Raw genomic sequence first — 15,251 nt, 5'->3', positions numbered from 1 at the left:
CTACACAGCCGTAATAAAAATACAAATGCACTCTTCACTGCCGTAATTTGAGTTTAGTAAATTCCCGAGATGACACTTTGAAGAAAAAACACCATCTCGGTCAAAATCGGGAGCTTAGTAAATATACCCCTTAGTTAACAACAAAAAGCATTTCTCACACTTGTGAGTGCAAAAACCAAAATGCAGCTACAGTAGCATAACATTTTTTATGAATACTTTGAAAACATGATTATGTTAATTTATTTTGCAGGTCTGCCTCTTGAGGTGGATAGGCCTTTCCCACTGGTGTCTGTACGACTTCTGGCCGAACATCTGGGAGGGGACGTTACAGGTGTCACCAAGGCGGTTGTGGTAGTGGAACTCGTACTTGTGTGCTCACCTTGATGAGTGAGATGCTGGGTTAGTGTAGACAGAGTAAAATTTATGTGGGTCATTCCGAGTTGATCTCTCGCTAGCAACTTTGTGCAGCGCTGCGATCAGGATAAAACTCGGCAGAACTGCACATGTATATTCACCGCAATGCGCAGGTGAGTCATACAGGTACAAAAGGGATCAGTGCTGGGCGATGGATTTTATGAAGAATCCATTCGCACAGCCAATCACAAGGTGATTGACAGAAAGAGGGTGTTTATGAGTGTCAACTGACTGTTTTCTGGGAGTGTTTGGGAAAACGCAGGCATGTCCAAGCGTTTGCAGGGCGGGTGTCTGACGTCAATGCCGGGGCGAAAAAGACTGAAGTGATCACAGAAGCTGAGTAAGTCCAGAGCTACTCAGAAATTGCAAAAAAAAATTTGTGCTGCTCGGCTGCAAAACCATTCACACACTTGCAAAGCGAAAATACACTCCCTCATAGGCGGCGACTATCTGAACGCAGCGCTGCAAAAAGTTGCTAGCGAGCGATCAACTCGGAATGACCCCGTAAGTCTTTAGTTGCAGACGTTTGGCGCTCCATGATTCTGAACATGGTATCTTGTGTGTTTTGATTTGCAGTCAGTATCTGCAAGTAGGTTTGATGTAGCCTTTGATTGTCATCCATGATTCTTTGGAAGGTATCGATCATGCAAATATTGTCAGCCCTCATTAATTCTAATATGTTTGTCATTCAGGTGAGCTCATTATTTTGTCTGCTGTTGCTTCTGCTGATGCGTGGAATGTGATGGGCAAGACTGGAAATATAGGCCCTCATTCCGAGTTGAACGCTCGCTAGCTACTTTTTGCAGTGGTGCAAACGCATAGTTGCTGCCCACGGGGGAGTGTATTTTCACTTTGCAAGTGTGCGATCGCATGTGCAGCCAAGCGGGATGAAAACATTTTTTGCAGTTTATTAACCTCAATAACATTCATTTCCACTAATTTCCAGTCTATTCTGAACACCTCACAATATTGTTTTTAGGCTTAAAAGTTGCACCGAGGTGGCTTTATGACTAAGCTAAGCAACTCAAGTGTGCAGCATAAACGCCTGGCCTATCTAGGAGTCGCACTGCAGTGGCAGACAAGATGTCACTATTCAAAAACTAGTCCCCAAACAGCACATGATGCAAAGAAGAAAAAGAGGTGTTATTAGGTAGCTGGATGGCCAAGCTAAGCGACACAAGTGTGCGGCACAAACACCTGGCCCATATAGGACTGGCACTGCAGTTACACACAGAATGGCATATTTAAAAAATAGGCCCTAAACAGTACATGATGCAAAGAAGAAAAAGAGGTGCAATGAGGTAGTTGTATGACTAAGATAAGCAACACAAGTGTGCGGCACAACATCTGGCCCATCTAGGAGTGGCACTGCAGTTACACACAGGATGGTATATTTAAAAAATAGGCCCCAAACAGCACATGATGCAAAGAAGAAAAAAAGGCTCAATGAGGTAGCTGTATGACTAAGCTAAGCGACACAAGTGTGCGGCACAAACACCTGGCCCATCTAGGAGTGGCACTGCAGTTACAGACAGGATGGCACTTAAAAAAACTAGTCCCCAAACAGCACATGATGCAAAGAAGAAAAAGAAGTGCAAGATAGAATTGTCCTTGGGCCCTCCCACCCACCCTTATATTGTATAGACAGGACATGCACACTTTAACAAACCAATCATTTCAGCGACTGTGTCTGCCACACGACTGTGGCTGAAATGATTGGTTGGTTTGGGCCCCCACCAAAAATGAAGCAATCAATCTCTCCTTGCACAAACTTGCTCTACAGAGGCAAGATGTCGACCTCATCATCATCCTCTGATTCCTCACCCCTTTCACCGTGTACATCCTCCTCACTGAGTATTAATTTGTCCCCACAGGAATCAACCATCACAGGGTCCTGTGTATTTTCTGGAGGCAATTGCTGGTAAAGGTCTTCCCAGAGAACTTTATAATTCATTTTGATGAAAATCATCTTCTCCACATTTAGTGGAAGTAAACTCCTACGCCGATCGCTGACAAGATTACCGGCTGCACTAAACACTCTTTCGGAGTACATACTGGAGGGGGGGCAACTTAGGTAAAATAAAGCCAGTTTGTGCAAGGGCCTCACATATAATCCTCCACCATTCTTTCAATGGTGACAGAATCATATGCAGTGACAGTGTCAGCTTTCACTCCTGACTGCCCTGCATCACCGCCAGCGGGTGGGCTAGGAAATCTTATCCTTTTCCTTACAGCCCCAGTGGCGGGAGAAATTGAAGGAGGAGCTGTTGACGGGTCACGTTCCACTTGAGTGACAATTTACTAGCCAGCAGGTCTTTGCACCTCTGCACACTTGTGTCTGCTGCAAAGAGAGATACAACATAGGCTTTAAACCTAGGATCGAGCACGGTGGCCAAAATGTAGTACTCTGATTTCAACAGATTGACCACCCTTAAATTCTGGCAAAGCGAATGAAGGGCTCCATCCACAAGTCCCACATACTTTGCGGAATCGCTCCATCTTAGCTGCTCCTTCAATTTATCCAGCTGCTTTTGCAAAGGCCTGATGAGGGGAATGACCTGACTCAAGCTGGAAGAACTGACTTCACGTTTGGCAAGTTCGAAGGGTTGGAGAACCTTGCACATAACGGAAATCATTCTCCACTGTGCTTGAGTCAGGTGCATTCCCCCTCCTTTGCCTATATCGTAGGTGGATGTAGGTGGATGTATAGGCTTGAATGGCCTTTTGCTGCTGCTCCATCCTCTGAAGCATATAAAGTGTTGAATTCCACCTCGTTACCACCTCTTGCTTCAGTTGATGGCGGGGCAGGTTCAGTAGTGTTTGCTGGTGCTCCAGTGTTTGGCACGTAGTGGCAGAATGCCAAAAGTGGTCCGAAATTTTTCGGGCCACCGACAGCATCTCCTGCACACCCCTCTCATTTTTAAAAAAATTCTGCACAACCAAAATCATTGTATGTGCAAAACATGGGACATGCTGGAATTTGCCCAGATGTATTGCATGCACAATATTGGTGGCGTTGTCCGATATCACAAATCCCCAGGAGAGTACAATTGGGGTTAAGCCATTCTGCGATGATGTTCCTCATTTGTAAGAGGTTGTCAGCTGTGTGTCTCTTATGGAAAGCGATGATACAAAGCGTAGCCTGCCTAGCAACGAGTTGGCGTTTGCAAGATGCTGCTAATGGTGCCACTGCGGGAGGCCATACATCTACCAAGTGGGCTATTACAGTCATATAGTCCTTAGTCTGCCCTGTTCCACTTGTCCACATGTCCGTGGTTAAGTGGACACTGGATACAACCGCATTTTTTAGGACACTGCTGACTCTTTATCTGACGTCTGTGTACATTTTCGGTATCGCCTGCCTAGAGAAGTGGAACCTAGATGGGATTTGATATTTGAGACACTCAAGGATCCTACGGAGGAATCCCGGTTAGGAGAGTACTCCTCAGTCTTGACAGTGACATGGCCTGCAGGACTACGGACGTTCCTCACTGAGGAGGAAGTTGACATTGAGGGAGTTGGTGGTGTGGCTTTCAGGAGCTTAAGTACAGGAGGAAGAATGGATTTAGGTGTCAGTGTACTGCTTACGCTCATACCCAAAGTTTCTGAACTTGACACTGACTTCTGAAGAATGCGCAGCAGGTGACGTATAAGGAAGGATGTTCCTAGGTGATGAATATCCTTACCCCTACTTATTACAGATTGAAAGAAGCAACACATGGCTTGACACCTGTTGTCCTAATTTGTAGAGAAATTATTCCACACCGAAGAGGTGGCTTTTTTGGTAGATTGCCCAGGCATCACAAAGGGCTTATTCGTCCCAAGAACAACAGGTGTCTCCAACGGTGCCTGACTTGAACAAACCACATCACCATCAGAATCCTCATCGTCAACTTCCTCCTCAGCACCAGCAACACCCATATACTCATTCTGGTGTACTTCAACAGTGACATCTTCAATTTAAATATCAGGAACTGGACTGTGGGTGCTCCTTCCAGCACTTGCAAGGGCATGCAAATGGCGGAATGAGCCACCTCTTCCCATCCAGTGTTGGTAAGTTGAGGCATCGCAACCGCCGACACACTTGGACTCTCCTTGGGGATTTGTGATACCATCTCAGAGAGCACAGTTCTTTTCTGTGCTCTTTCCAGCTTAACTCTTTTAATTTTTCTAGCGGGAGGATGAGGGCTTCCTTCGTCATGTGAAGCTGAACCACTAGCCATGAGGATAGGCCAGGGCCTCAGCCGTTCCTTGCCACTCCGTGTCGTAAATGGCATATTGTCAAGTTTACATTTCTCCTCAGACAATTTAAATTTCTTTTTTTGGGTCTTTTTACTGAACTTTGGCTTTTTGGATTTTACACGCCCTTTACTATCACATTGGGCATCGGCCTTGGCAGACGACGTTGATGGCATTTCATCGTCTATGTCATGGCTAGAGGCAGCAGCTTCAGCACTAGGAGGAAGTCGTTCTTCTTGATATTTCCCTATTTTCTCCTCAAAATTTTTGTTCTCCATTATTTTTTGGGAGTTATATGAGACAATGTGCGTCACAGGAATGACTGAAATTACTGATGACACAGGGCATTACCACTGGTTTGATGCAGCACAACAGGTTGTTATAATTGTTATACTGCAGCAGTGGATATAAAGCAGCAGTGTATATCGTCACTGGAATTACTGATGACACAGGACACTACCACTGGTCTGATGCAGCCCAATAGGTTGTTATAATTTGTATACTGCAGCAGTGGATATATAACAGCAGCATATATCGTCACTGGAATTACTGATGACACAGGACACTACCACTGGTCTGATGCAGCCCAACAGGTTGTTATAATTGTTATACTACAGCAGTGAATATATATAGCAGCAGCATATATCGTCACTGGAATTACTGATGACACTACCACTGGTCTGATGCATCCCAACAGGTTGTTATAATTGTTAGACTGCAGCAGTGGATATATAGCAGCAGCGTATATTATCACTGGAATCACTGATGACACAGGACACTACCACTGGTCTGATGTAGCCCAACAGGTTGTTATAATTGTTATACTGCAGCAGTGGATATATATATAGCAGCAGCGTATATTGTCACTGGAATTACTGATGACACAGGACACTACCACTGGTCTGATGCAGCCCAACAGTTTGTTATAATTGTTATACTGCAGCAGTGGATATATATAGCAGCAGCGTATATCGTCACTGGAATTACTGATGACACAGGACACTACCACTGGTCTGATGCAGCCCAACAGGTTGTTATAATTGTTATACAGTGGGGATTGAAAGTTTGGGCACCCCAGGCAAAAAATCATTTTCATGTGCATAAAGAAGCCAAGGAAAGATGGAAAAATCTCTAAAAGGCATCACATTACAGATTAGACATTTTTATAACATGTCAAAAAAAGTTTGATTTTATTTCCATCATTTACACTATCAAAAGAACAGAAATCAAAAAATGGCATCTGCAAAAGTTTGGGCACCCTGCAGAGTTAATACCTTGTACTGCCCCCTTTGGCAAGTATCACAGCTTGTAAATGCTTTTCGTAGCCAGCCAAGAGTCTTTCAATTCTTGTTTGAGGTGTCTTCGCCCATTCTTCCTTACAAAAGTCTTCTAGTTCTTTGAGATTCCTGGGCTGTCTGTGATGCACTGCTCTTTTAAGGTCTATCCATAGATTTTCAATTAAGTTGAGGTCAGGAGATTGTGAAGGCCATGGCAAAACCTTCAGTTTACACCTCTTGATGTAATCCACCGTGGATTTTGAGGTGTTTAGGATCATTATCCATTTGTAGAAGCCAGCCTCTCTTTAACTTCAGCTTTTTCACAGATGGCATCAAGTTAGCGTCCAAAATTTGCTGGAATCTTATTGAATCCATTTTTCCTTCTGTGTTCCCTGTGCCACTGGCTGCAATACAACCCCAAAGCATGATTGATCCACCCCCATGCTTAACAGTTGGACAGAGGTTCTTTTCATTAAATTCTGTGCCCTTCCTTCTCCAAACGTACCTTTGCTCATTCCAGCCAAAAAGTTCTATTTTAACCTCATCGGTCCACAGAACTTTATTCCAAAATGCATCAGGCTTGTCTATGTGTTCATTTGCAAACTTCAAACGCTGATTTTTGTGGTGAGGACGTAGGAGAGGATTTCTTCTGATGACTCTTCCATGAAGACCATATTTGTACAAGTATCGCTTTATAGTGGATTAGTGTACCACAACTCCAGTGTCTGCCAGATCTTCCTTGAGGGATCGTACAGTCAAACATGGATTTTGACTTGCTTTTCTCACAATCCGAGAGCTGTTCTGTCTGATATTTTTCTTGGTCTTCCAGATCTTGTTTTAACTTCCACTGTTCCTGATGACTGCCATTTCTTAATTACATTCCGAACAGAGGATATGGGCATATGATAATGCTTTGCTATCTTCTTATAGCTTTCTCCTGCTTTGTGAGCGTCAACTATTCTCAGTTTCAGTGTTCTACACAACTGCGTAGCGGAACCCATGGTGCTGATTGTTGGAGCAAGGTCAGATGAGTCTGGGCTTTTAAAACCTTTGAGATTGACATCACCTGGTCTTTCCAGACAATGATTGAGAACAATCCATGACACTGCCAGTTCTCAGCTGTCCAAAGGGGGCAGTACAAGGTATTAACTCTGCAGGGTGCCCAAACTTTTGCAGACGCTATTTTTTGTTTTCTGTTCTTTTGATAGTGTAAATGATGGAAATAAAATCAAACTTTTTTTGACATGTTATAAGAATTTCTAATCTGTAGTTTGATGCCTTTTGGAGATTTTTCCATCTTTCCTTGGCTTCTTTTTGCACATTTAAATTATTTTTTGCATGGGGTGCCCAAACTTTCGCTCCCCACTGTACTGCAGCAGTGGATATATATAGCAGCAGCGTATATCGTCACTGCAATTACTGATGACACAGGACACTACCACTGGTCTGATGCAGCCCAACAGGTTGTTATAATTGTTATACTGCAGCAGTGGATATGTAGCAGCAGTGTATATCGTCACTGGAATTACTGATGACACAGGACACTACCACTGTTCTGATGCAGCCCAACAGGTTGTTATAAATGTTATACTGCAGCAGTGGATATGTATAGCAGAAGCGTATATCATCACTGGAATTACTGATGACACAGGACACTACCATTGGTCTGCACAACACAGCACCACTTTATACAGCTACACTGGATATATGGCAGCAGAGAACACCAACACTGTGAATGGCTGGACTGATACAGCACAATACACTGACTACACTGGACAGGTTTGCACAACACATTACCACTTTTACAGCTACACTGGATATATCTGCCTGGACTGATACAGCATAATACACTGACTACACTGGACTGGTCTGCACAACACAGCACCACTTTACAGCTACACTGGATATATGGACTGAACTGAGCAGCACAACACTTGCCACCCCACTTTCCAGCCCCAATACATAGTCACTGAGCACACTGAAGACAAGTCATCTCACTCTCCGAGACTGGAGTGAAAATGGGCACGATTCCTTATATGGAATCCAAATCCTGCGAGAATCCAACAGCGGGATGATGATGTTTTGCCGCGTTCGGGTATCCGAGCCAGAAGAGAGAATCCGAGCCGGACTAGGGGTCGGGCTCGGAAGGCAAAGTTCGGTAGGGTTCAGTTCTCTGAGAACCGAACCCGCTCATCTCTAGTTTTAAAACATAAACACTACATACATTTCTGTGTGGACAGCATACACAATGGAAAATTAGATGCAACTATAAGACAGCAATATTGAAGGGTAAACCAAAAAAAAAAAGAAAAATGATTTTTGATGCACAAAAAAATATAAACCATTACAAAAAATATGTATGTATTTTTTTAAATAACTTACCAGCCACCCTGGGGCGATCAGAGTCCCATACATACGTCCCCCTCACTACCTCCAGAGGACTCAGGGTCTGCAGCGGCTCATCATATTCCAAATAAGTGGCGATAAATGGTCGTCCCCCTCCTGTTTGACGCATCGACTTGGCGTCCTTCGCCATTTTCGCTTTCACATGACCCTTGATATTGTAAAAGCGCTTTCTGCAGGTCTCCTCTGTTCGACTCACCACACCCTCACTATTCACAGCGTCAATCACCTTCTGCCACATTAAAGCCTTTCACCTTGCTGACACCTTAGCTGACTCCAGACCAAATTTCTTTATCATCATCACCAGGGCAACATTCGCAGCAAACGTGAACTTCACATTGCACCCTGACTTGGTCCTGGTATGTGGCTGTGGAGCCACATCAGTATCACTAGAGGACTCAGGAGCTTCCTCTGCCACCTCCTCCACCTCACCCCTCTCATCACCCTCCTCCACCTCACTAACCTCCTCCACATCAGCAACCTCCTCCACCTCCCCAACCTCACTAACCTCGGACTCAGACATGCTTAATACAGACAACACTAAACACTAAAAAATAAAGACAAACAAAATACACTCCTCCTCTACCTCTACACAGCACACCACACACACACACACACACACACACACACACACACACACACACACACACACACAAACACTGACAAGGGACTTAAATAAAAAACTAGGATAGAAAATATGACACACTAATAACTACCAAGACAACAATAAAGACAAGACAACTTTCACAGCTCAGAACTCAGAAATCGCTAACCAAAAACTCAAATCACTCACCAACTCCTCACAGTACTACCTATCTCCCCTCCACTAACTAAACCCACGAGGTTCGTTCAGTTTGGGGTGTATTTATATGGCTGCGCTTTGACACTCCCACGTATTCCACATAATCAATCACGCTTCACCTTCAAAATTGGTTGTAAAATTAAAATGCGTCCGCAAAGTGCACAAAACACTGCCGCAGCAGAATAATATGAATCATGCGTCACAATATCCATATTCGGCCGGAAAAAAAACTCATTCGGCCAAAAAAAACACAGCCAGAATACGAATGACATCGACATAGGAAAATACGAATAGGAAGAACTCGCAAGCTTAGTAAATTACCGAAAACTAGAGATGAGCGGGTTTGGGTCTCAGAGAACCGAACCGTACCGAACTTCATGCTCTGAACCCGGCTCGGGTTTTCCCACCTGACTCAGAAACCCGAACGAGGCAAAACGTCATCATCCCGCTGTCGGATTCCTTATAAGGAGCCGCGCGTCGCAGCCATTTTCACTCCAGTCTCGGAGAGTGTACTGAGAGGACGTGTCTGTGTCCTCAGTTTATGTGTGGGGGTGGGAAAGTGGTGTGGTGAGTATTGTGCTGTGTTGTGCTGCTCAGTCCAGTCAAGTGTAGTCAGTGTATTGTGCTGCATCAGTCCAGCAAGTCACAGTGTTGGTGTCCTCTGCTGCTATATGTCCCCAGTTCTGCTGGCTGCTGTATAAGTCCCTTGCCTTTTTGCTGTGTTGTCTTGCATCAGACCAGGGGTAGTGTCTTGTGCAGCATCAGTCCATTGACCAGTCACAGTGGTGGTGTCCTCTGCTGCCATATATCCAGTTTGGCTGTATAAGTCTCTTTTAATGGTGCTGTGTTGTCCTGCATTAGACCAGAAGTAGTATCTTGTGCAGCATCAGTCCAGTGACCAGTCACAGTGCTGGTGTCCTCTGCTGCCATATACCCAGTGCTGCTGTATAATTCCCGTACAGTATTGCTGTGTTGTCCTGTATCAGACCAGTGGTAGTGTCCTGGCCATCAGTCATTCCAGTGACCAGGCAGTCACAGTGGTATACGCTGCTGCTATATGTCCACTGCTACAGTATAATAATAATAATAATAATAATAATAATAATAGCAAACAACAGTGTTGCTGTGTTGTGCTGCATCAGACCAGTGGTGGTGTCCTGGCCATCAGTCATTCCAGTGACCAGGCAGTCACAGCGGTATACACTGCTGCTATATGTCCACTGCTACATAATAATAATAATAATAATAATAATAATAATAATAATAATAATAATAATAACAACCACAAGTCCCTCACAGTGTTGCAGTGTTGTGCTGCATCAGACCAGTGGTAGTGTCCTGGCCACCAGTTATTCCAGTGACCAGGCAGTCACAGTGGTATACGCTGCTCCTATATGTCCACTGCTAACGTATAATAATAATAATAATAATAATAATAATAACAATAAGTCCCTCACAGTGTTGCTGTGTTGTGCTGCATCAGATCAATGGTAGTGTCTTGGCCATCAGTCATTCCAGTGACCAGGCAGTCACAGTGGTATACGCTGCTGCTATATGTCCACTGCTGACATATTATAATAATAATAATAATAATAATAATAATAATAACAACAACATGTCCCTCACAGTGTTGCTGTGTTGTGCTGCATCAGACCAGTGGTAGTGTCCTGGCCATCAGTCATTCCAGTGACCAGGCAGTCACAGTGGTATATGCTGTTGCTATATGTCCACTGCTACATTATTATTATTATTATAATAATAATAATAATAATAATAATAATAATAACAAACCCCACCACAAGTCCCTCACAGTGTTGCAGTGTTGTGCTGCATCAGACCAGTGGTAGTGTCCTGGCCATCAGTCATTCCAGTGACCAGGCAGTCACAGTGGTATATGATGCTGCTATATGTCCACTGCTGACATATAATAATAATAATAATAATAATAATATCAACAACATGTCCCTCACAATGTTGCTGTGTTGTCCTGCATCAGACCAGTGGTAGTGTCCTGTGCATCAGCCACCAGTCATTCCTGTGCCGGATATTGTGTTATATAACTCCAGAAAGATAATGGAGAACAAAAATGTTGAGGATAAAATAGGGAAAGATCAAGAACCCTTTCCTCCTAGTGCTGAAGCTGATGTCACTATCCATGGTATAGATGATGAAATGCCATCAACGTCGTCTGCCAAGGCCGATGCCCAATGTGATAGTAGAGGGCGTGTAAAATCCAAAAAGCTAAAGTTCAGTAAAAAAAACCCCAAAAAAGAAAATTAAATGTTCTGAGGAGAAATGTAAACTTGCCAATATGCCATTTACGACAAGGAGTGGCAAGGAATGGCTGAGGCCCTGGCCTATGTTCATAACTAGTGGTTCAGCTTCACATGACGATGGAAGCCCTCATAATAATAATACTAATAATATTTTTATTTATATAGCGCTCTTTCTCGAATAGGACTCAAGGCGCTTAACAGATACATAGCATAATATAGTACAGAAAATAATGAAGTACATTTTCAGAAAATACAGAAGCATGAAGATACTAAAAGGGACATTATGGAAATGCTTGAGTAAACAGGAAAGTCTTGAATCTACTTTTGAAGGATTCTATAGTTGGGGCCTCTCGCACTGCGCGGGGAAATGAGTTCCATAGAGTCGGAGCCGCATGACTAAAAGATTGACCCCCAGATGAATTACGGGAGATTGTAGGTACTGCTAAAAGTCCTTAATCTACAGATCGCAGTAATCGAGTGGGGCATTATGGGGTCAGAAGCTGTTTCAGGTATCTTGGGCCCTGGTCATGTAATGCTTTGAAACTCAGTAAGCCAATGGTGAAGATGATTTGCCATCTTACAGGCAGCCAGTGAAGGGAGTAGAGGATGGGTGTTATGTGGCTAGAACAGGGCTGGTTGGTTAACAGCCTGGCAGATGTGTTTTGCACCAGCTGTAAGCGTTGCAAGTCTTTTGCTGGGAGACCAAGGTAGAGGGCATTACAGTAGTCTAATCGAGATGATACAAATGCATGGATGACTTTTGGCAGATCATTTGAGGGAATTAAGTGCTTGATTCTGGCTATGTTCCCCAGGTGAAAGAATGAGGATTTGATTGTGGCTGATATCTGATGTTTAAGTGTCAAGCCACCATCCAGGACAACGCCAAGATTCCACACACGATCAGTGGTCTGTAATTCTGAATCCCCGAGTGTAAATCCAGTTGGTTGGTTATGCTGCAGTCTTGTCCTTTGATGTTGCGGTCGTATCATAAGGACCTCTGTTTTATCCGGGTTTAGTCGCAGCCAACTGGCGCTAATCCGCTCCTGTAGCTCAGCTAAACAGCCATTTAGGGTTGCTATTGGGTTATCAGTGCCCGGAGCAAAGGACAAGTACAGTTGTGTATCATCTGCATAGCAGTGGTAGACCAGGCCATGGTGCCTGATTATTTCGCCCAATGGGAGCATGTATACTGCAAAAAGCATGGGGGATAGTATAGAACCTTGTGGGACACCACATGGCAATGGCACTGGTGGTGATGAGTATAATCCTGATGATACTCTCTGTGACCTGCCTGTGAGAAATAATTTGAACCAGCTTAGGACTGTGCCATCCAGACCACAGAAATGTATCAGTCGCTCAATCAGAAGCACATGGTCCACGGTATCAAATGCTGCCGAGAGATCCAGAAGGATTAATATTGAACAGTCACCTCTGTCTCTTGCCATCAGAAGATCATTTAACACACACCAGGGCTGTTTCAGTTCTATGTCTTTTCCTGAATCCTATTTGGAATGGATTATAAATACCATGGGTTGACAGGCAGGTTTCCAATTGATTTGCAACCACTTTCTCAATAACCTTTCCTAGGAAAGGAAGGTTTGATACCGGTCTGTAGTTAGTCATGCAGTTGGGATCTAAATTAAGTTTTTTAAGAAGCGGTCTAACAATTGCTTCCTTTAGGGGTCCATGAAAAATGCCTGTCTGCAAAGAGCATTGAACAATTTTTGCAAAGACAGGACCAATTATATCCATACAACCTATTAGAAGCTTGGTTGAGGCAGGGTCCAGATCACAGGTGGTGGGACGCAAAATCTGAGCAATTTCAGCAGTGTCCATTACATCCACTGGGTCAAAGCTGGTCCATGAAGGCAGGTGGCTTATATTGGCAGGCTTTGTAGTTTGGCACTCCTTTGATGGCACCTGTGGAGATTCCAGCCCGTATAGTGGATATTTTATCTGCAAAGAAGTTTGCAAACTCATTGCATCTTGCTTGGGAGAGGGTTTCATCAGTCTGCAGGCATGCTAGCTTGCAAAGCATCTCCACTGTGCGGAAAAGTTGAGCTGGCCTATTGTTTGCTGCCGTGATCTCATTTGACAGGAACTGTGTTTTCTTACGAGTGATTGTTGATTAATATTCTTCATTATGCTTTATTAGTTTTATTTTGTCATCCACTAGGTTATCTTCTTTCCAGTCTACGACCCCTTTTCTTGAGCTCACTAACACTGTTGTCGAACCATGGAGCTTGACGTTGTGGTTTACGAGGTCTTATATGCACAGGGGTGATAATATCAATTGCAGCCATAACATCCCTATTATAATAACGGACTAGGGAAAAGGGATCTTCACAGGCACCCAGTATAGCACGGAGATCCAGATTTGCTGCAAGAGCCTGGGGAGTCACAACCCTCCTTGGACGATACATGGTCAACTCCACAGGCAGAGATCTTATTTGAGGGGTTGCAACTGAGAACCAAAGGGAGTAGTGGTCTGACCAGATGACTGGGTTTATTTTTATGTCAGTTACTTCTAATCCAATCTGAAAGACAAGATCGAGAGTGTGACCACTTTTATGTGTGGCAGAAGGAATGACCTGTGTGAAGCCCAGACCATTCATTGTGCACAAGAGGTCTTGGCCAAGGCGTGAGAGCTCATCATCCACCCATGCATTGAAATCCCAGAGAATGAGCCATCTTTGATGTTCCAGAACCAGGCCAGCAACAGTGTCTGCAATTTCTTGTAGAAATATCTTTCCATCTCCTGGGGGGCAGGTAAATGAGTAGCACTCTGAAACCTAATCCTGTCGAACTCCAGGCAGCAATGCAATCGAATGAGCGAGTAATTTCAATAGGGTGGACCCTAAGTTTAAGTTCTTTTTTGAAGCAGATAGCCACCCCGCCACCCCTGCGGTCCAGTCTTGGGTTGTGGATGACAGAGTAGTTTGTTGGGATCGCAGCCTCCAATATAGGTGCTGCATTTTCATCTAGCCAGGTCTCTGTAATACAGGCTAGATCTGCAGATTCAATAAGGTCAGCAATTGTTGCAGTCTTGATTTTTATAGATCTGGCATTACAAAGGACTGACCTGATTGGGCATACCAGAGGGCCTTCAGTTTTCTTTATGTTAAGTGCAGGAGCTCTGGGTATGGGGGTCACAAAGCAAGAGTTGACAGTTCTGTTCTTCCAAACACAGGGCCGTCTTTTGGGTATCACTTCTATTTGATTGTTCTTTGAATATGGGGGTGAGCAGGTGGGCAAAGGACTTAGGTGGTTACCGGGGGAAATACATTTTCGGCCTGCTCGCTTCCCACTAATGCGCATGTGTTTTCTTTTTAAAATGCCAACGGATTGGAGAATAGAAGTCTGTGATGGTGTGATAGAAATTGCGGAACATGGTGGGTGGAGTGAAAGAATGAAGCTAGAGGAATACGTATACATTTGGTCATCAATGACAGATTACTATAAGTATGAGCTACATATGATGATGAGAGAGGGAGGGAAAGAAGTGTTTTTGTTCCTTTTTGTGTTTTGTTTTCCCCCAATTTGGTATGTGATCCAAAATTATAATGGGTTTACGAACAAAGTTCTTGCTATAACCTATTCTGTATATTTGAAGCAAGTGATAAATAAAATAACTGCTGATTTAGTCAATTATCCTAGGATAGGCAGTCTTGTGGAAAGGTGTTAGAAACCAATTCCTACTGTGAAAAGTCTCAGTGTGAGAGGCCTTTGAAGTAGATTTCTTGTGGGGGTAGTGATAACGTGTCCTGGGGAATGGATCCTGATTTGAAACAGTGAGCCTACAGCAATTCAGAGCCTGAATATACTGATATTAGTTGATTA

This window comes from Pseudophryne corroboree, chromosome 2, assembly GCF_028390025.1.
Source record: "Pseudophryne corroboree isolate aPseCor3 chromosome 2, aPseCor3.hap2, whole genome shotgun sequence".
In the NCBI taxonomy this organism is placed as follows: Eukaryota; Metazoa; Chordata; class Amphibia; order Anura; family Myobatrachidae; genus Pseudophryne; species Pseudophryne corroboree.
Note: the sequence above shows the minus strand (reverse complement) of the source record.